The 23,496-nt window shown below is 35.5% G+C and overlaps 1 protein-coding gene across 6 annotated transcripts in view; it reads left to right on the top strand.

The window, feature by feature from the left end:
* Mettl15 (methyltransferase like 15) overlaps positions 1 to 23,496 on the top strand; it is a 155,682-nt gene that overhangs the window by 71,033 nt on the left and 61,153 nt on the right. The gene's annotated exons all lie outside the window — the stretch shown is intronic.

Raw genomic sequence — 23,496 nt, 5'->3', positions numbered from 1 at the left:
ATGCCTCCAAGCCTGACTAGCTGAGTTCAGTCCTTGAGTCTCATGTGGTGGGAGGACAGAGCCAAGGTCTGCACATTGCCCACTGATCTCTGATCTTCCCATACGTGCAATGGCTTGAATACTCACATGTACCCACACTCGTGGGCAAACACACACACACACGTTAAATAGTGTCTTAATTTGTATTATGAGCAATCATTAGAGAATCGTGTGAATCATACAGTAAAATCTGCATCGGATGGTGTTTATAATACTGTACTCTAGAAGAGAAAGTGTCATGGAACTTAGCTGACTGTTTCCCAGTTTAAGGACTATTTTCAGGAATAGAGATTTTTAGTCTCTCACCCTCAGCACCTGGAATCAGGACAACAGACTGGAATTTGACTCTATGAGAACTCGTTATTACTTAGCACTATCTAACAGTGAAATGGTGTCTTTGGTCAAATAGCACAGTATGGCCACGGGGAAGTTCATCTAGAGTCTAAGAGTAGAATCATTCCACATTCAGGTGGAGAATGTTTCCCGTGCTTTCAACAGATTGTGCAGATCTAAAGAGAAAGATTCATGCTCTCAATGAAATTCTCAGTAATGTACATTCTTCTGAAAGTCCGTCAGCTTGATCTCATTTTCTCATTTTCTCTAGAAATATTATGAAAATGTGGTTAAACAACATAGTGCTTTTAAAAAAAATTTTTTAAGTCTTTCTCATTTCTTCAATGTAACATAGTTGTATTTGTTTTCAGTAGATTTTATTTTACCAAGCATAATATTTTCATTTTGTAGATGTGGAAGCTATTAGTGTTAGACATATAAAAGTTTGAAAGAAAGAAAAATTATCTAGCTGTTTTTATTAAAAATTCCCAGTTAAACAAAAGAATATAAGGGAAATAATTTACATTTATTTGATTATTCCTTTGTACATGTGCGTGCCACAGTGCAGCTGTAGAGTTCAGAGAACAACCTGTGGGAACAACCTCTCTTTCTACAATGTGAGGACTCTTGTAAAGGGTCCGTTTTCAGTTCCCAGACCCATGTAGGGCAGCTCACAACCACCTGTAACACAACCTCCAGAGGATCCAGTACCTCTGGGTTCTTCTGACAGCTGCACTCATACATGTACCTCACTCCCACCCCTATACATATGCGCACACACATGCACATAATTAAATATAAAAACGTAACATGTGATGTGATAAAATAGCTACGTGTAAATTTAAATATCCATGTAAATTTAGATATCTGTTATAAGAAATGGTGGTAAAACTCCATTCACAAGAGGCCCTAAAAGTAAATAAAATTGTTACTAATAAGTTTATCAATTTTTCTCTTTCAGATAAAGTGTAACTTTATTAAATGAAGTACAAGATCTGAACAAAGGGAAACATTTGTTTGGGGGTAGAAGAAATTACTCCTTCTGAAAACCTATTTTTTTCTTGAAAAACATTTATCTATGTAATCCACCTCCAGAAAGCATCTCAATTTCATCTTAACTGATATTTGTTTTTTTTTTGAATGATGTGATATTTTATTTATAGTAGATAGAAAGGACTTCTTTTTGAATAAAAAACAGAGGAAGCCTATATTGGCAGATGTCAGGTAATACTGTAAAATGACTATAATTAATCAGTACGGCATTGTCATGAGAATAGGCCCAGTGAGTTCTTAGAGATTCTGGAAACAGAGTCCACTAAGTAAAACAATTTAAAGAATGACAAAAATATTTATACTTATTAGTAAAATAGCATATTATTAATAAATAGGACTGATGTGCCTTTCAGCTTTACAGAAAAAAAATGGACCTCTATTTTTATATTACATTAAAAAGTGACTTCCAACAGAGGGAAAATGTGTGAAAAAATGGTAATAAAGTTCCTAAAAGTAAACTGAAGGAACAATAAATAGTTAATTTCAGTTTGAGAAATTGCCCTAATCACACTCACAGATCTATAAATCATAATTTAGAAATCATATTCTATAAAATAGAAAATCCTGGTTATAAAATGATACACCAATTTTTAAACAGTAAATTTGAGAATGAAGTATGATATATATTAATATAGAATGAGATTTTAAAAATTGATAAGGAGCACAAAATCCAACTGTCAAAATGGACATAAAAATTCTTGTTAGATTTCTTCACAGAACACTTTGAAAAGATGATCCAAGTTAGTAGTGGTAATGAAGGTAATGAAATTATACTGGTACACTATGGAGAAGTATAATTTTGCTAATGAAGATATAGGGAACAAACACATAATAAATTTAAAGGCTATTTATAATACTAATATAAATATATGCTTTTTTGTCTAAATAAAAGAGGCAATGCCTAACAAGATACCTCCTTGGGCTTAAACATTTTATATATATATATTGTCTGCATAGGTACTTATTGAGGACTTGGTGACAGGAGGCTTTAGAGAAGAAAACAGCAGTTAAGCTATATTTGTATGACCACATATATGCATATTCATGTAAATTATAATATACAGTATATTATTGTATAGTGTATATATATATACACACACACATATATAGACACCTATATATATCAGCAGTATAAAATGGACACAAGAAAAATTTGAATGGAAGTCATTTCTGGGAATACTGGATATTTAATGAAATATTATTTTCTTAAAACAAGGAACCACAATTTGTGTTAGAGAACACAATGAAATGAGTAGTTTGTTACTTTAAAATGAACGTCTTTTGAGAAAATAATTTCTTCTCTTCATGCATTTATGTTGCTGTCATTTTAAAATGCTTTACACTTCTGAAAATTTTCATATTATTTACCCTGTCAAAACTAAGTTAGAAACCAGCATTTTTCTGAAAACTGAACAATTCAGGCAAACGCTGACTTTTCTGTTAACCAATTTTAGCTCTTTCAGAAAAGATGACATGTTAGATTTCCTGCTGTTTGAAAACTGTACCTTTCCCCACTGCCTCTGAAGACTATGCCAAGGAAACACATTTAAATTGGAGCAGTGGGGCACGCGGTTTAGTCTTAGTTTACTGGAAAATGGAGTTTCCATTTTCAGTTCAAGGCAATTTAAAAACATATAGGATCCTTTCTAATGACTTGAGGAGTAGTATGCATTTCATGTAATAGGTTCAGAAAATATAGAAATGTTTGAAGAGGGAAATAGAAATTATGCTGATTTCATTATTGGGGTTTTTCAAGCAAATTTTTAAAAGCTAGGATTTATTGCTTTCAGCAATTTAAGAACTTTCCTCCATAGCGATGTCATTGGGAATTTATCTGTATGATGCAATATATTCATAATTATGTATGTATCATCTTTACATTAGATGTTTAACATTTACCTTCTCTTCTTACTAAGTTAAAAAAAATTCTCAATTTTTGTCAGATTTGCATATGAAGTCAAAACAGGGAAAAGTCTTTAATTCATGGCTTCAAGTTGCTTCATATGTGCTTTCCACCAAATGACAGTGAATAGAAGTAATTTACGTATATTCTCTGGCGAAGCCAAAGCAGGTGAGTCTGGTTTTGCATAGCAGCTCAGGTTATGTTCTCCAGGAAGCAGAAAAAGAGAATGCCAATACTTTCTAAAAAAAAAAAAAAAAACTCCTTTTTTTTTTTCTTTTTTTTTTTTAAATTCCTTCTGGCCCCTGGGCTATAGGATGGTACTCACTGCATTCAGGGCAGGTTCTTCCCCATTAATTAATACACTACCCAGAGATGTGCCTCACTAACTTAGATGATTCTCAATACCATTAAGTTGGTAAGATTAGCCATCTTACATGATAATATTGCTAGACAATGGTAATTCCTAGTCTTCCAACTTTCCAATTTTTTTCTCCATTAACTTTATACAGCATGAACAGTTTTGATAAAATGAAAATGTTATTAAAATAGTTCCCTCTTTTAAGTACTCTGGTGCCTTTCCATTGTTCTTAAGTACAAGAGCAAGATCTTGAACAAGGTCTTTCATGATCTGCCCTAGGTTAACTGCTTGGCATGTCTCTTCTATCTGTTGTGATGACTTGTTTCATAGTTCCTTTCAATATGCTATTCTCTTTACTGTTAGGGATCTTTGAATATTCTGTTCTCACCACTTATAAACAAACATTCTCTCCTGTTGAAACATTCCTACTTCCTTTACCAAGATAACATTCATCTGGTCATGGCTGGAATTCATTTCCTCCGTAAATCATCACAGATGTTCTAGACTAGAATAATACTGATACCGTATTATCTTAGAACATACTATACTTATTAACTGTCATGATCACAACCAAAATTCAAAATTTATGAAATTATCTGATTCCTATCTATTTTGCCTTACACTGTAAGCTACATGTCTTAATTTTTTTTATAGCTCTCAGGACTTAGAAATTTCATGAAAACTAGTTAGTACAATACATACTTATGAAGTAAACACATTTATCAGGCCTTGGAAATTTTAAACCAGATTCAATGGTTTTACTTTCACAAAAAATAATTCCATCCTGTAATGTTGGTATACCATGGCAGAGGTTATATTTACAACATTCTTTTTTAGCCAGCTGTGTTATCAAAAATATGTGAAAAGATAATAGACCACCATCTGTTTTTCAAAGATATGTCGTACAGTTGGATGGGTAGGGTCGTGGAGAGGTTCTGGGAGGAGTTGAGTGTGGTGGTATTGTGTTCCCCAAAATATTGTGCACCCTAATAAACTTATCTGGGGTCAGAGAACAGAACAGCCACAATATTAAACATAGAGGTTAGGCAGTGGTAGCACACGCCTTTAATCCTAGCAATCCAGAGGCAGATATCCGCCTGGATCTCTGTGAGTTCAAGGCCACACTGGAAACATCCAAGCATGGTGACTCACGCCTTTAATCCCAGGAAGTAATGGCAGGAGGCAAAAAGGTATTTAAGGCATGAGGACAAGGAACTATAGTCTGGTTAAGCTTTCAGGCTTTCGAGAAGCAGTTCAGCTGAGATCCATTTGGAAAAGGACACATAGGCTTCCAGTCTGAGGAAACAGGATCAGCTGAGGAATTTCAAGGTGAGGAAGCTGTGGCTTGTTCTGCTTCTCTGATCTTCCAGCGTTGACCCCAGTACCTGGCTCCAGGTTTGATTTTATTAATAAGACCTATTAAGATTCGTGCTACAGTTGGGGAACATGATCAAAATACATTATGTGAAAAAATTTTAGGTTAAAAATATTTATAAAACAAAAAATGTACATTTTGAACAAATTCATAGAATGTAGACAAATGTGTGAATGATTTTAAGAAAATTGTTTCATTAGAGGAAATCTTAATTTATATAATACTTAATATTCCTATTCTCTTCCATTCCATTTCATAAAATGCTGATTAAGACCCATGAAAACAATTTCATGACTTATTAAAAAGACATACTTAGTAGTTTTCTAGGCCTGATTATCTCAGGATTTATAACTGGCAGATATTGTATTCATTTCTTTTGTATCACTGTCATGAAATACATGACAGAAAAAAGAGGCTAGATTTGTTTTGGCTCATGATTCTGGTACATTTAGTCCACGGTGTAGTGGCTAAGTCCTTGGCATCACAATTTAGGCCCAGCGACATACCAGGAAGCAGAGAGAGAGGCCAGAACTACAGTTCAGCTAAATCCTTCAAACACTTGCTCATGGTGATCCACTTCTGTCGGTTTGGCCCTACCTTCTGAAGGAGATAAGCTTCCCAATACAGCACTACTAGATGAAGCCTAAATGTTCAACCCCTGAGCTTGGAAGGGATAGTTCAGACTGTATCAGGTACCATTGTTACCTCTATTTGAAGATGAGAAAACTTCGAAACAAAAAAGTTAAGTAACTGACTCACTTTTTCTCATTAGTAGATGATAGAGCTAGGACTATAAAGAAGCTGCAGTCTTGCCCTGAAGTTATACATGACGAAGGAAAAGAGATGGATGTTAAATTTGGAAAGATTTTAGGTTCGTGTGACAAAATTTTACTGCTGTACACAGGGAGTAAATAAATGATATGGACTTATTGAGCTCATTAACCAGTGAACAAATGTATGTTTGCAAGATCAAGTCATTTACCCAAGAGGAAGAGCATGAAGTGGAAGATTCTGGGTAAAATTTCTGAAAGGCTTGTGTTCGCCTCTAGGAAACTATTCTACATGACTTGGTGATATAGTAGGGTTGGACTACTTTCTTTATACTTGCCAAGTCACATGACTAAGAATTCTTCCAAGTTACCAAAAAGAAAGAAAAATTACATTATTGGTGAAATTATTAAGGCCACTCCACGTAGTTAAAAGGGAGGTTTATTTTGTGGGGTAACTTACAAGTGAAGGGATAGGTAACAGGGTCTGGAAAAGGTGTAGTGCAGTCTGGCGGTGTTCTCTAGAGAACTCTGCTCAGTCTGCCTCCAGCATCCAGGGTCCAGGAACCAAGAGAACCGCCACATCCGGATCTCCGGTCTTCAGGGTCCTCTCTCTGCCTTGCCTTGTAGGCGTGACAGTTACCGAAGCCTCAATGGGGGTTGGAACTTGCAGATCAAAGCTGGAATGGCTACACACTGCATTACATCTCATCATTTTTAAATTAATTTTATGATTTTGAGTAGGGGGTGCATTGATAGCTACTTTGGTATAAATTTGTTAGAACTTTTAGAATTACATTAAAAATGGAAGATAGAGACCATTAACTGAAAGTAGACTTTCTTTGCTTGTTGGGGTTTTTTGTTGTTGTCTTTTGTCTTTTGAGACAGGATTTCTTTGTGTAGGCTTGGCTGTCCTAGAACTAGCTCTGTAGACCAGGCTGGCCTCAAACCCACAGAGATCCACCTGCCTCTGCCTCCAGAGTGCTGACACTAAAGGCATGCACCACCATGGCCCAGCGAAAGTAGAAGGTCTAATGGGTGATTAAGAAATGAAAATCCTTTCAGTCTGTTGTATGGTTGTTAGTTACCTTTCTGTCTCTATGACCAAAGTACCCAAACAGAATAATTCAGAAGGAGAAGAATAACAAAATAAAAAGCCCACAAAAACAAAACAAAACAAAAAACCAGAAACTAAACCATGGCATTCGTTTTGTGTTGGCCAACTACTCCTAACATTCAGCCTACCCTGGAGTGCGCTGATATGATCCACTGGAAAAAATGAATGTTCCCTTTGCCAGAATGTAAGAATTTCAAATAGCTTTTTGGTTGGGGGTGGAAGAGATAGCCCAAACCTAAAAAGACAAATACATGTTTTCTTCTCTATTGTGAATGTTATTTACATTCATAGGTATTTTGGCTGTATGTATAGCTATGTGAAGGTGTTAGAACTCCTGGAGCTGGAGTTACAGACAGTAGTGAGCTGTCATGTGGGTGCTGGGAATTGAACCCATGTTTTCTGGAAGATCAGCCTGCTCTTAACGACTGAGTCATCATTCTAGCCCCTAGATATTAAATTATAAGCTTTCAGTTACGTGTGCTACAATCCAAATAAGCACAGAGGTTAGCTACCTAGTAAGGGAGTGGGGTGGGGGCAGAGTGGAGAGGATTCCCAAAGAAAGAGAAAATAGATGATAGTGTTATGAATAGATAAAGGTGAAACCAGAATAGAAGGATTAAATAGGAAGAGTGATGGAAGAGAGGGGTAAGGGATGGACTGTAGGGAGGGACAATTAACAAACACTAAAGACCATTTGAAAAACTCTGTGGAAACCTACTACTGTAGAAGCTTCCTAAAATATATGCATATAAGAAAGGAATCTAAATTAAGCCTCCATATAGTAGGGTATATAATGCACCAACAAGGAAAACCTCTAGTGCCAAGAATAGGCTACATCTTGTTGAGTCATTGGCCAAAGATGTCCCATGGAGCCCCCAAATACCACAGGCAATTGCCAAGGCTATTGGTTGCTTTCTACAACATGATGATAAGGCCCTGTTGCTGAAGACAATACTTACTATGTTATTTAGCACAGTGATGTTAACTAGAAGCTTGACCCCAGTGAATAGCCTTCATGGTACTAGAAGGTACTCTTCATGCTACCAGAGGAGAAAAGTAATCATCAATATCACTCAGTTACAAGTCCTGCAACCTAAAGCAGCGACCTGCCTGCAAGATACACTGGGGCAATAGTGGCACAAATGTTATGGGAGTAGTCAGTTACTTTTTTTTAAATTGTATTTAAGGCCCACTCTGTGAGGTAGAACCCATGCCTGACACTGTTTAAGTGGCCAAGAACCTGAGGCTCAGTATGTCATGGGCCTAGGGGAAAGCCTACTGCTATTATTCTGCTACAGGAATATAGCAATAAAATGACTCCTAATGACATACTTCTATACCCATGCATCAGTTCCTCACTCAACCCACATTAGAGAAACTTCTTTGCAATACTTAGGAATTACCATAGAGACCAACTGGACTATGTAAAAATGACAGACAATAGAGCACTCAGTTCTAAATGGGATGCTTTTATCATACTCCTTCCCTCAGGGGTCTGTGTGGAAGAGGAAGGCAGAAAGGTTGTAAAAGCCAAAGGTGATGGATGACTCCAAGGAATCAGTGTCTTTCAGACACAACAGAACTGATACACATAGAAACTCAGAGACTGATAGCATACCCAAGGCATGTATAGGTTCAAGCCAGATTGGGTGCCCAGCACTGAGATAGGAAAGTGGACACATTGTATATTCTTGTTCACCAAAGATAGGAGCTGTATCTAACACATGTTTCTATCCCCAGTCACTAGCTCAGGGCTTGGAAAAAGAATACTTTTGATAACAAGTGTTTATTAAGCTTAAACAAAGCAGAAATTGATGGTATTTTTTGAAGGACATGTTATTTTGGAAGGGCATGTTTTAAGATTCTTTTGCCTTGAAAGGCAAGTTGACCTAGAGGCTTTGAGTACCTTGAACATTGCCATTCCTTAACCTGTTTTGTCTCGTTTACCTTGAAATATGGTAGAATGTGAAATATAGACACCATGAGGAAAGGGCACATGGTTTGGAGTGAGATGGGATTTCAGAGGAAGAAGATCTAATGTCTGCACTGTGCTCAAAACACTTACTGTATGTGGCACAGGAAATACTTAACTGTGCTCCTTATGTGCAGTTTTAATAGTAACTTGGAGAACAGGTGATAGATATGTTCAGGAGTTTTCCATATCCTACATATATAAAATGAACTGCTTCTTCCAGCTTTCTAGGTTGACCCACATCTTGAATTCTCACAGGTGTGCTGCACAGTCACCATTTGTCCTTGTAGCTTTCTTTATCCACAGTGATGTCTACTTACGTTTATATCATGATCCTTCTTTCCTTGACTGCTAGCTTCTGTCTAGATAGCAAATGGAAGATGGTAGCACGAAAGCAGTAGTCAAGGATAGTGGATTTAGACTGTGCTTTAGCTGTGGCCACAGACTGCAGCGAAGACCTGCTCCTATGTTGCTCCTGTTTGATGTCATTCTGGTTTTTGGGGATTCCAGGCAAGTGTATTTGCCCTGGCTTCTCTTCTTTACTTCTTAGCTTTACGAAATTTCTCTCTCTCTCTTTTGTTCGTAAATATTTGTGCCCTTCATATTTATGTTGCACAGATTATTATTAAGTAATGAATCTTTTTAAAAAAATGTATGTGGGTGCATTGCCTGCATGTCTGAGCAGTGTGTGTATGCTTAGTACCCAAAGAGGTCAGAAAAGGGTTTTGGGGCCTCTGAAACTGAAGTTGTAGATATTTGGGAGTCAGCCTGTTGGGGTGTTGGACTCAAATCCAGCTCTTCTGGAAGAGCAAACAGTGCTATTAACCTTCAGGTCGTCTCTCTGGTCCCTGGATATGGTGTCTTTTTTGAAGTGATTAATCCATGATAGCAGAGCCCCTTGAATGGAATTAGTGCCCTTTACAAAAAGTTGAAGGAAAGTACCCGTCCATCTTCTGTAAGGCCACAACCTTCATCTTTGCCCCATGTACTCTATATGACACAGTAAGATGCTCCCTTTTGAACAGAGGTCATGCCCTTACTAGAAACTGGACTGCAGATAACTTCAGCTTAGACTTTCTGACCTCCAGGATGGAACACATTCCTGTAGTCATAGCTTATTCAAGTCTGTGGTACCTTCTCAGAGCACCAAGAACAGGCTGAGAGAACCTTTTGCAATTCCCAAGTATGACTCCACTTTTTCCCCTCTGATTTACTTTTTAAAATTAATTCTTAAAATTGGCATAGGAAATAATGGGTTTCATCTTAGCATTTGCATATATATTGTGGATATGATCTTGCTTTACCATCTTGAAATGAGAGCAGTTGCTATTACTTACAAGCGATCCCACAAGATCAGGCCTATGGGCACACCCTTTCAGAACTGGGCAGAACTACTTGGGTCTTTCCTTAGAATTACAGATACTTGCTCCTGTCTGCCCCTCCCCTTCAATGACAGGAATCCTGCCTGCCACATTTAGTCTTGGGATACTGTAGTACATAGGAGAGAGAAGCCTAATTTGAATGGAAGGCTCTGTTTACGCTGCTCTTAGCAGCTGTCACCTATGTTAGGGTGGGAATTTGGGCTTTTGAGATCACTCAGTCTCCTGAAAATAACCACTCATATTCCCACAAAGTGAGGAAACCCCTAACAAAGTATCCTTAGTTCACCATCAGAACTTCAGTGGAATTATTGCTTAGCTCTGTCTTTGTTGTCTTATCTAGAGCAATTAGCATTTGTTCACATGTCCATTTGAAAAGTGATGCAGAACTATTGCCTTGTACATCATACCTTGCTCATACTCCTGCCACATTACCCTCACCATCCTCTCTCACTCTGCCTGTTTGTGAGGGGTTTGTGAACATCAGTGAGCAATTCGGCTTTATACCACAGGATTATGTGCCTGTTTTCTGCTAGTACTACTCTTTTTTTTTTTTTTTTAACTATGGCTCTGTAGTATAATTTGAGATCAGGTATTGGTTCTCTTTCTTCTTGAGATTGCTTTAGCTAACAAGAGCCCTTTGTGCTTCCATATGAAATTTAGGAGTATTTTTCTCCATTTCTGGACAATTTTTTGTTATTGTTTCTCTGTTATTCTTGCCTTGTGCCCTGAATAGTTCATATTTTATGAAATTCTTTCCTATGCATAAAGCAGAAGGGAAACAGTTTGAATGGGGCAGAAAGAGGGAATCAGGGATGTGGAGTACTATGAGGGTGGGCAAACGAGTGAGGTGTGCATGAAAAGGTCATAATAAACTCCATTGTTTAATGCTAACCTAAAATTAATATAAAAAGAAATTTTTTGAAAGCAAGAAAAAGACAAAAAGAAATCATTTCCCTTGAGTTTTCTAAACTTTGACTCTTTTCTTCTATATGCATATGATGTCAACTTTCTAAAATATGTATTTTTGCCTTTGGTTCTGAAGCTTAAAGTTTCTGGAAGGCTAATTCTTGACTCACCTTTATTATACATATTATATTGATGATTATTTTGCTCATTACTAATATAAGAGAGCATGCTTTGCTTATTGCAAATAAGTTATGGTTTTTATTTTCTAACAAATGCAAATTTCATTGTAGACCTATATTTTAATACATCTATGCTGGCTCCCAATTAGTGTTATAGATTTATTCATAGAATATTGGCTTAAAAGTTTAGAAAACTGATTCATGGAATTTAACATGCACATTTGAAATGCAAATTATATTTATATTATGATAACTATGAGAAAATGAATTACCTCCTCACCAAATTGAGATAATCCATTTTCATTGCCTACGTCATTTGAACATACCCATATGGTAGAAGATTAGAATAGCAGCAGCTTGCTCGTTATAACACTTGCTATACCTAGAAAGACTTCATTTTATCTTGGGTAAACAGTATATATTTAGAGGCATATTTTATTACATGAGAAGATTTTAGTAGAACTTTTTATGTTTTCACTTCTAAGCTATTAAAAGAATGAAAACAATAGTTATATTTTCTCAACCATCATAGGCTAATTAAATTAAAATGAGTGCACTCTAATTACATGTGTAATCCTCCTGTTCTTTCTACTCCCATTTTTTGCCTGATATTTAAAGTAAAACTGAAACCAGCAGCTGCTAGATTGGATTATCTAGTTTAGTATTGTGGCTGTTTTTTTTTTTTTTTTCTTTTCTCTCCAAGAAACCAGAATGTATGTTTAATGCACAATTCAGTTTCCATTTTACTGCCTGCTCACTATTAGGTCATCAGGTTGGCCTAGGGAATATTCACAAGCCCAAGATCAGATCTTCATAGTACAGGGAGAGCTCATTATCTAATAGATGAGTAAACTTTTATAAGGCTCAGAGTGTGAATCTATGTGGTGAGAAGTTCCAAGTGTATTCTAAAGCTAAATATAAATTATGTTTGGAATGTGTATTCTCATTTTCTCCAGTACTTATTTAATTCAGTTCAAGCAACTGTATTTTGGGGCACATATTAAAAGCATCTTTTGGGCTTTCACCTAGATAAAAAGAGCAACATAATCCCTTCTTACTGCATCAGGAAATACAAATATTAAATAAGTTTTTACAAGAGAGTAACAGGCTTTAGGGCCCAGAAGTCCTAGGTGTTAGGGAAATAGTATAGAGTTGGCTGAACATTATAATGGAGCACCAGTACCATTGCAACAAATGTTCATGAAAGGAGCCCTTTTTGTAGATGACATATTGTGAACATTTCATAGTACAAGTAAAATATTCAATAACAAGATACCATCCGTCCATTAAATATGTCACTGATTGCTTTAAATTAATGTTGAAATAATACTCTGTACAACAGATTTTATCTATTGTAAAATCTACAGAGATTTTCCATGATGCAGTGAAGTTTTCAGGGTGAGATGAAGTATTCCCACTGACCACAGGAGGCCACTGAATCTGGCCTATACTTTTTCAAGAAGGTTATCTGAATTCATCCCAACCCCTTCATCAACCTTATAATACAATAAACTACTTTTACATTATTTGATAACATTGCATCATAACTCTTACTGTCTACATTCTGTCCATTTAGCTAAAGTCTTACTCCATCGATCTTTCAAAAACAGTTGCCATGCCTTCTGTGAAATTGTCCAGAAAATTCCAGTTTAATTTAAATGTCCCTCCACTATTCTGTATCACAAATTATGTAACATTTATTCAAGAGCTTACAGTATTCTTTTTGGTTAATTCCATATGTTATATGATCTTTAAAGTATGGCTGTGTCTTGAATGACTTCTAACTTCAAAACTTTGTACACTCCATGACATATAGTACTTGCTCCTCATCAAATGTGTGTCTCTCTGGATAAGAAAATGAATCATGATTTCTGTTTTTGGTATCTAACTTGCATAAGGAGATTAACATGTACTAAGTTTACCTTGTCTTCCATTTCACAATGTAAATAGAACGCTCCTAAATCTTCAAAGTCTAGTTAATATTTTAAGTAGATCTAGATTCTAGAAAGAAAAAGGGGCTAACATCAGATACAATTTTTCATTAAATATTTATTTAGAAATATTATATGACACACCTTGTTAGTATAGCCTGCATCCCAGAGGTCCCGAACTCTGGTCAATACTACAAACTAGTATTATGGAGAAACTAGTTATCACTGCTCTTTTGCATTGAGCTTTTTTTTTAATGGAGACTCTTGTCTATGTCTATCTTTCTGTGTGTATTTATGTATGTATGTATATATATTCATTAGAAAAGGTTTTAGACCATATTATAAAGAAATTTTATTTTAATCCCCAGTACTGCTAATCTATATTTTTACAGATTTGAAAAACATTAAAATTTAGCATATCAAATTCCTATAGATAAAATTAATAATTTATTTGAAATAAGAAGAAAGTCAATATTATATGGTACTTTATTATCACTTAGTAATTTAAATATGACAGAATTAATAAAGTAATTTATAAATCACATTTCATATTAACATAGTTAATACCTTCTAACATAATTTCAGCAAGTATATTTATAGGATTATATTATGCTTAATGTGTAGGCTCAGCATTGGATTTTCTGCATTAAAACTTTGTAATGATATTGGTTAATTACTACATTTTAGGAAGTTTTCTAACCTTACTTTTAGTGAGAGTGAAAGGGTTTATTTGTAAGAGGTAGAGTTACTGAGAAAATTTTATCTTTTTCTCCTGGAATCTCAACACCAATTCCCATGTTAGAGGCATCCCCAGAAAGTTTGTCAAAGGATTTCCACCCACACTGTGAATACCTAACAAGGCTTGACCTATTTTTTTCCCTTATTAATGTAGCCGAGCCACATCATTGGGGAAAAATAGAATAAGAGCTATCCTGAGCTTGAAATCTTAAGTTTATCTAATGTATCCAAGGAATTGGAGTGTAAACCAAAGTCAATCTTTATTTCTAAGTGAACCATCTAAATATAACACACCAAGAACTCACGTCTGGCTTAATCACTGTGGTGATGCCAGACTTAATGGTCCCTTCCCTTCCTTCATCTTACATAAAGCCCCAGTGTCTTGTAACACAGTGGACCATGTCCTCCTTCCTTTTTATCTCTATTATCTGTCTTTCTTTTTTCCTGAACCACATTTTTTTTTTTTTTTGGTTTTTTGAGACAGGGTTTCTCTGTGTAGCTTTGCGCCTTTCCTGGATCTCGCTCTGTAGACCAGGCTGGCCTCGAACTCACAAAGATCTTCCTGGCTCTGCCTCCCAAGTGCTGGGATTAAAGGCGTGTACCACCACTGCCCGGCCTGAACCACATTTCTAAACTCCTTACTGGCCACTTTTTTTCTCTTCTAATATTTTTTTTCCTTTGGGACTCATTGTACAGCGCTCTTTCCCTCACTAATCTTTCCAATCCTCAGAATTAAAATGTATCTAAACATTAATGATTCTCACCCCCCACCCCGACACTGCCCATAATAAATCTCCCTGCATTCTTTTATCTCCTTGTTATGTTCAGTTTCCATGCTTTCAATAAAATGCAGACTCACTGTTCACTTTGTTCGATGTACCCATATGAATAATTATGACTCCTAGGATAGATGTCTTTGGTATGAATTGGACTACAAAGAAATAGCTAGAAGAATAATATGCCAAATATTTGTCAGAACATAATTTTGTTGGATCATCTTGTTGACTGTGTGGGATATAGAATTGATATTCCTTTCAGGTTTAAAGTAAGGGCATAAAGATCCATATTCATACATCAAATTTTTTTCTATGATAGAATTCAAACTTTGAATTGTGGTCTAGAAAATGTAGCTAAGTGGTAGCACTCTTGCCCAACAAGTCTAAGACCTAGGGCTTGATCCCAGCACTGTTCACAGAACAAAACTAAAATCTGAAATTTATGCTTAAGAGCTCAGTGGCCCATGCTGCATCCAGTACTTTATCTTTGATCTTGTCCTATGTTCCTCTTTAGTCCCTCTTCTCTTCTAAAAAACTATGTTTATTCAAAATTGTACTTAACTAATAACAATCAGAAATTGAAGGGATAGAGGGAAGGAAAAAGAAGATAGCTAAAAGTTAGAGACACATAGATATAAAGAAAACTATGTGAAATATTAGATAAGGAGAACTCTTCAAAGTAGCCAGTGTTCCAACTCAAAAGAAGGAAGGAAGCAAAAACTTTGCTTGCTGGAAATGAAACATTTAGTTTTAAGGTGCTTATATTAACAAAAATAAATCATGCACTAGAGAAATATTTATTAAATACTATTTTATTCTTGGGAGCATGATTATTTTCACTGATCAACATTTCTTTTTAATGTCTACCATATACCAGGCACTATTCATCATCTTTGGATAGTCATTGAAAAAAAAATCAAAAAGCCCTGTTTCTACCCTATGAAAGTGATTCCTAGTTATTTGAACCCAGAGCACTTGAGAAAGTGTTACCTGCTGTAGGAAACAACGAAAGCCAAGAGAGGCTGATATAATAATCTGAGGGATGTGGAGACAAGCTGTCTAGAGTTTACAATAGGTTAAATAGTCTCAGAAAATGCTCAGCCTTGAAAACATATATACTAGTAACAGTATATAGACTGAATGAGTTAGATTTAGGAATATATGTGTGTACACTCACACATATATGCACACACACATATATTATATATATATATATATATATATATATATATATATATATATATATATATATATATATATAGAGAGAGAGAGAGAGAGAGAGAGAGAGAGAGAGAGAGAGAGAGAGAGTGTATATCTCCAACAGCAATTAATGAAAAAAGAGTCATGGAATTGAAAGAGAACAAGGAAATATTATGAGAGGTTTTCAGGGAAAAATGGGAATAGAGAAATGATGTAAATTATAATCTCAAAAAGAAAGAAAATATGTCAATAAAAACAAGGCATGGGGCTGGAGAGATGGATCAGAGGTTAAGAGAACTGACTACTCTTCCAGAGGTCCTGAGTTCAATTCCCAGCAACCACATGGTGGCTCACAACCATCTGTAATGAGATCTGGCGCCCTCTTCTGTATACATAATAAATAAATAAACATCTTTAATAAAAAAAATAAAATTAAAAAAAGAAAATAAAAACAAGGCATTTTAGCATAGACTTAGGAAAGGTAAGGGATTAGCTAAGATTAATTTGAAAATGGTGACACTTGAGGCAGGGTAAAGACCAGGACAGGGTGAAGACATGACACATAAACCAAATTTGTAGCTTGCATTCTAAGTGAAATGGGAAATTATTGCAGATCTCAGGAATCTATGACATTATCTGACTTCTTTTAAAATATTACTCTAGCTTCTATGTAAAGAAGTCTCATGGGGTCAAAGGCAGAAGCAGGGGGACATTGAAATAATGTCAGTAGAACTGTGTTTAGATATTATAATCTTGACTGGAAATTTAAGACTGTCAAAACTATGCGTTTGATAAAGAGCTGTGCATATGTTTGCATGTTTTTAGAACACCCTCATTTGTCAGTTGTTTGTGAGTATTCAGATTTTCTTTTCTGTTACTATTTTTAGGTTGATTTCCTCTCATGCTTGGTGCCATATCTATTGTGGAGTATGAGCTCCTTAAACACAAGACTGGCATTGAAATCTGTAGTCTGTGTTCAAATTCTGTTTCTTGAATTAAATTAGAATAGCCTTAATATTCTGCATGAATAAAGATCATCGAAACAGTAAGTCAAAGAATGGACTTCAAATAGCAAACTTTAATACTAATTCAGAGGAAATAATTCCTAGAATGAAGTAAACCCTTTCTTTAAAAGCAGATTACTCTACCATGAGGTAGTTTCCTTTATTCTGTGTTAGCTTATCTATCATTAGCTTTAACATTTACCAATGACTTCCCTTTGCTTAAACTATAAAACTCCTGTTTTCCTTTATATAGATTTCTGCATTTTCTTTGATTTTAAATAATAACAAATATTAACATTTGGTTGATTTTTTTTTTAATGGTAGCACAAATATTAGCATGTTGAGGAATTGGAAAGAAGGACCTTAGAACTGATCTGCTCTGTTGTAGCTGGAAAGTTTCTCTGGTCCCGCCAAGTCCCCGCAGTCCCATGGCCCTCTTATAAAATAATCACTCAGAGGCTTACATTAATTATAACTGCTTGGCCATTAGCTTATATTAAGTATAACTGCTTATTACTGACTAGCTCTTACCCTTAAATTAACCCATAGTTCTTATTTATGTTTAGGCACATGGCCTGATGCCTTTTCTCAGTTCTGCCTTGTTATCTTGCTTCCTCTGTGTCTGGCTGGTGACTCCTCACTCAGCCCTTCCTCTTCCCTGAATTCTCCTCATCTGCTTGCCCCACCTATACTTTTCACCTGGCTACTGGCCCATCAACATTTTATTTATCAACCAGTCAGAGCAACACACATCCACAGTATACAGAACGCCATTCTACAGCACTCTGTGTTTTTGTCAAGGGTTCAGCCAGGAGTCTTAGAGGGTTTGTATTGCTGCTCTCAGGGAGCCAGTCCTATGCTGTTGCAGTACAATAATCCTACAGATTATTATAATCCTTTGCAAGACATGGCTGGCTGCGCTCCCTCAGTTCTTCCCATTATTTTCCAGGCATCTTTTCACTTTTGTAATTTCTGTAGTATAAGTTTTTGTTATTGAATGAATACTTTATGTTTTGAAAGATAATTGTGTAAGTTAAACTTTATGACCCAGTTGGTACTATCATCACCTTAATAAATTTACAGACAGAATACCTGGATGTCTGCACCAGTTTCAGATGATTAGAGTCAGTTCCATGTTTTGTTTTGCTTGAACATTTTCTCTTAGCAACAGAAAAGACATTTGTTGTAGTTAAAATGATCAAAGTTGAAAAATACCTGAAAATCAGATATGTTATTTGCCTGTATTTATTTCATTTAAGCTCTTTTTATGTTTATACCTGATTTGACTACATGGTATTATTTAATAAACTTGTATTATTTGGGGGACTTGAGAGGTGGCCCAGCAGTTAAGAGCACTTGGTGATCTTGCAAAAGACCCAGATTTGGTTCCCAGCACACACACATACAGGTTCACAACCATCCCTAACTCCAGTTACTTGGCATCCAATTCCACTTTCTGACCTCAGAGGGTATCAGGCATGCATATGGCATGCATACATATATATAGACAAAACATGGACATAATCTAAATTTTTTTAAGTATATTATTTGAGAGGAAACCATTTTATTCTATTTTTCTTTTTCTTTTTCTTTTTTTTTTTTTTTTTTTTTTGCTAGTGTTAACAGTATTCTAGTCCCTAAGCTAAAATGTTAGTATAAAAGCTTAGTTCAAATGACGAATTACATTTTGGAATCTCTGCTGACCTTTGAAATCCCGTCCTGACTATTCCGTGTATTCCTGTGTGTGTGCACGTTAATATAGACTAGAAGCTTCCCGAGTGCTGAAATTAAAGGTGTGCGCCACTTCTGCCAGATCTGTCCCTTATATGTTGAGACAGAGTTTCTCATTCAACCTGAAGCTCATTACTTTGGCTAAACTTACTGACCAATGAGTTCCAGAAATCACCCTGATCTGCTTCCCTGGTATAGGATCTTAGACATACTGTCTTGTACAATGCTTACAAAGGTGTTTCGGGTCTAAACTCGGTCCTCATACCACTATGGCAAGCACTTTACCTGCTGAATCACTCTCTATGTCTGTAAACTGCAGTGAGGCCACCTCTCATTTTAGATACTACTGATTTATATTTTTTTCTCTTTATTTGATTAGTCTGGATAGAGCTTTCTTATTTTTGTTACTGTTCTGTCAAGAAATTTGCTTTGTTCCACCAATTTTTAAGTTGTTTTTTATGTTCTATTTTGTGAATCTGGTCACAGTTCCCTAAATGCTGGGATTAGGGTATACACGGCCATGCCCAGCTGCAGTTGGATTTGTTAAATCAGATAAGTGCTTCCATGTTTACCTGCACACTTAGTATAGGCTGTATTTACTGTATAATATATACTGTATTTATTCCTTGTACCCATGATGATTTCCATCTGCTGCTGGCTTTCTTCTGCCTGATACATACACTCCCTTTCATCTTTTCTCCTTCTGAGTTCATTTGGTAAAAAAAGAACTTTCAATCTTTGCGTATTCTGCAATGAGTTTATCTGTGATATGTTTTGAAAGATCCTCTCACCACGTATAAGATTCTGGGTTGACAGTTTTTTTTTTTTCTTCCATCCTTCCAACATGTTTTTCCAACTGTCTTATAGATTGCATGGTATCTGACAAGAAACATTTCATTATTTTTATATTTGTTATACTATACATAATGCATTTTAAGATTTTTGTTTATGACTGGATTTATTTAACGTCATTATGATAAGCCCTGGTAGAGTTTTCTTTCTGTCTCCTGTGCTAACATCTGTAAGTTTATCACCTTTGGCTGTCATCCAGATGTGTGTGTCCTATTTCCTTTAGGTGTTTACTGCATATGTTTGGTTGCTTCACATTGTCTTTTCATTCATCAGTGTCTTCCTTTTCACATCTTTCCTGGATGTGTAGTATGTTTGGCATGTTTTCTTTTCCTGTGTCTTGTTCAATAATTTTTTCTTCTTTATTGTCTAATCTTTAGTGGATTTTATCATATAGTATTCATCTCAAAATTATAATTATCGTACTTAGTAGCATGACTTTTTAAATAATTTCCATAACTTTAATTAAAGCAGTATTTCTTCTGGTTTCTGGTATATATGTTGTTCTAGTGTGACTATATCAGTGACTTTGGCTGTCTTTGTATTCTGTGGGTCCCTGGCTATTGGTTTTAAGTTTTCTCTTCATTCTAGGCTGTCATTGACAGCTTCTTTCTATCCCTAGAGTTTCTTTGTTAGATGTCTATCATTATGAACTTTGTTGTGTTGTTTATATTTTTCTGATGTTTTATATCTCTTGAATATATCTCTTGTTCTGGTAAGTATGTAAGTACCAAACTTGAAAAGGTTTGGTACTTTTGATTCTTGATTTAAGCTTCTTAAGGTAAAAGAGCACCCTTTAATCTGGAACTAGTTCTGCTCAATATTTGCTTTAAGATTTGATAAAATTCCAAGTTTTCCTACCATAACTCTTGAGGAAATGAACTTTCCACAACTATATGTGTATCTGGGGTTAATTCACATGTTATTGGTTATCAGCCAACCCTAAGCAGCCCGTAAGTGAGTCTCTCAAATGTTCTTGTTTATTTATTGTTGAATATTCTTTTTTCCTCATGGAAAAGAAAGCTTCTTTGGCTTTCCCAGACTTTCACTCTTATTTTTTTCAGTCAGGGTTTTACCTTATAGTCTATGCTGGCCTCAGACTTGAGAGTCTCAGCTGTGCAACTTCTTGGATTACAAGCCTGTCCTGCCTCATCTCAATTTCCCTTACTTGTATATCTGCCCAGTCTCTACAATAACAGAAGTTGTCGAAAATTTTGTGTCTTACCTCATGGAAGTCCTCTTTACTGGGGATGTTATGAAAATCTTTCAGTGTAAAATCCTTTATCTTATGTATTCTGTCTGTTTTCCTTTTTTTATTTTTGAGATTATAATATAATTACATTGTATCTCTCTTCTCGTTCCTATCTGCAAACTCTTCCATATACCCTCTCATTGCTCTCTTTCAAATTCATTAACTGTTGTTACATGAATATATGTAAATGTATATATACATATATAGATATGTTTGTATGTATTATATATACATACATTTAGAAATATATATATTTTTCTAAATACACAAATACAACCTGCTAAATCTGTATAATGTGCTTGTATGTGTGTTTTCAGGTTTGACAGTTCGGTATTGGATAACTAATTGGTGAGCCATTCTTTGGGGAAGACTGTTTCTTCCAACTCTCATCAGTCCTTAGTCATCTATAGTTCTTTGTGTAGAGTTGAGGTCCCCTAGCCTTTTGCCTTCCTTGGTAGCATGTCCATCCACTGTTATTGTCCTTGTTCAGCTCCTGTTAAGCAGACATTTTTGGTGATATTTTGCGGGTGTAACTTTGACGTTCCTAGGAGACACAGTCTCACAGAAAACTCCATGACCCTCTGTCTCTTACAATTTTCCCAGCCCCACTTCTACAATGTTCCCTGAGCCCTAGGTGAGGGAGTTATTTTGTTGATGTGACCATTGGGACTGGGCTACACAATTCTGTATTTTGATTGGTTGTGGTTTTCTGTAATGGTCTCCATCTGTTGCAAAGAGAAGTTTCCTTAATGAAGGGTGAGGACAACACTTACCTATGGGTGTAAGGACAAACATTTAGGGTACAGTTAACAGTAACTCTGACTTCTGTTTCTACATTTTGTATGAAGTGCAAAATTCTTCCTTTTATTTTGCTCATTATAATAGTCTTGTGAGTAGAATTTTAATATTTACCAACAGTTTAAACCACTTATTTTAAACTGTATTGGGTCTTCACTCTCCTCTCATTTTTGGTGCAGTTGACTTTTTATTTTTGTTTCTTGAGGTGTAAAACAAAACTCAAAAAGAAAAAATATGTATTGTTTTTGTGCTTCATGTAATGGAAATTACTTTTTAATGTGATTTGTAATTTATTTCAGTAAACTTCACAGTACACATATATATTTGGTATTTTTATTCCTTATTTTATTACTACAGTGGTTAGTACCAAGTTCATGTAATGTGTCTCTTTCATTTCATATAAAATAAAAGCATGCTAGTACCTTTAAAGCAGTCTTCAACACAGATAGTGAGTGATCCGATAATCCCTTTCCCACAGGCCTTCCCATTTGCCCTTCTCTGCTTTTGTCCCATTATCTCTGCAGTTGAGTCTTAAGAAACACAGCACTCTTGGAGGTCAGCAATGAGCAGTAGAAGGAGCCTTCTTTAATGGCAATCTTATCTGCCTACCATTTGACTGGATTAATGAGAAAATGTAAGATAATAGCCTTTAACCAACCATAAACTAAAGAATTAGACTTACCACCCTGCAGGGTAATGTGCAGAACCTTTGGTAAATTAGTCTTTATCAACTTTTTTGCATTTGAAAATAAGGCTAAACTACCTTCATAAGCATTTTCTGAAATTAAATTTCTGAAATGTTGAGCCAAAGCTTTATACATGTTGCACAGTCAATGAACTATATTTTAAATAATGATAATTATTTCTAGTTCTTCCTCATACCTTTAGGTACTTAGGTGCTTGCAATACCCAGTATTATAATATGTATATACCACTCCTTAGATTTTCTTCCCTGTTATTGGAAAGTTTATGCTTCTTAAGTCCAATCATTTCCTTGTCGTCACTGTATCCTGTAGGTGACTTAATTGTGTTTACTAATGGTGAAGTGATTTAAGTCATTAAGTCATTAATGCTCATCATTATGTACATTATGTTAAGTAATTTTGCTTTCTTGAACAAGTGCACAGATAATATTGCTTTTGATGTTTACGAATTTAGCACTACTCTAATAAGGCATTTTTGGAGTGATGTGTTTTAAGAACTGATATTTTTCCTGAAAAAGTGGGGGCAGAATAGCCTAATTTAATAACTTTATTGACTGTATTCATAAGAGTTAGCAAAATTATTGATTGAAAGACCAAAGCAACCTTCTGTTAGCTGAGTTTACTTGTTCAAAAGTCATCTTAGTTGTTTTTCAGCTGCCAGAAAAAGCATCTTCTCCCTTGTTATCAGTGACCTTTGACTTGTCAGGAGCATTCTAAACATTATTATCTCTGCATTACTAATAAAATACATCAGGTCAGCCACCTTGTCAATTTCAGCTTTCCCTTTCCTAGCCCAGTGGCATTTTTTGTAGTTGGAGGTTTAAGGGATGAATTTCAGGGATATCTGCAGATATTTTTGGAAAAGAATGATTCTTGAGTCAATAACATCAGATTTGTGTTTTTCTTTCCTCTTTTAACAGAGCATTCATTTTGTTAGTCACCTCACGATGTATACCTTATTCTGTGAGGGTCTGTGACTGTCCAGCCTCCCATTTGCTTGTTAGTCCTGCATATATATTTTATTCTTGGAGATAATTATTGTTTTTCTCCTTTGTATCACATGCTTGCCACAACAGAGAAGAATTATCCCTGTGAGGACCAACCTACTGCTGAAGGAGAAACTCCCTGT

The sequence above is a fragment of the Peromyscus californicus genome, unplaced genomic scaffold (genome assembly GCF_007827085.1).
Source record: "Peromyscus californicus insignis strain IS unplaced genomic scaffold, ASM782708v3 Scaffold_7__1_contigs__length_154581171, whole genome shotgun sequence".
NCBI lineage: Eukaryota > Metazoa > Chordata > Mammalia > Rodentia > Cricetidae > Peromyscus > Peromyscus californicus.
The sequence above is the reverse complement of the archived record's forward strand: the minus strand, read 5'-3'. Positions and strand labels throughout refer to the sequence as shown.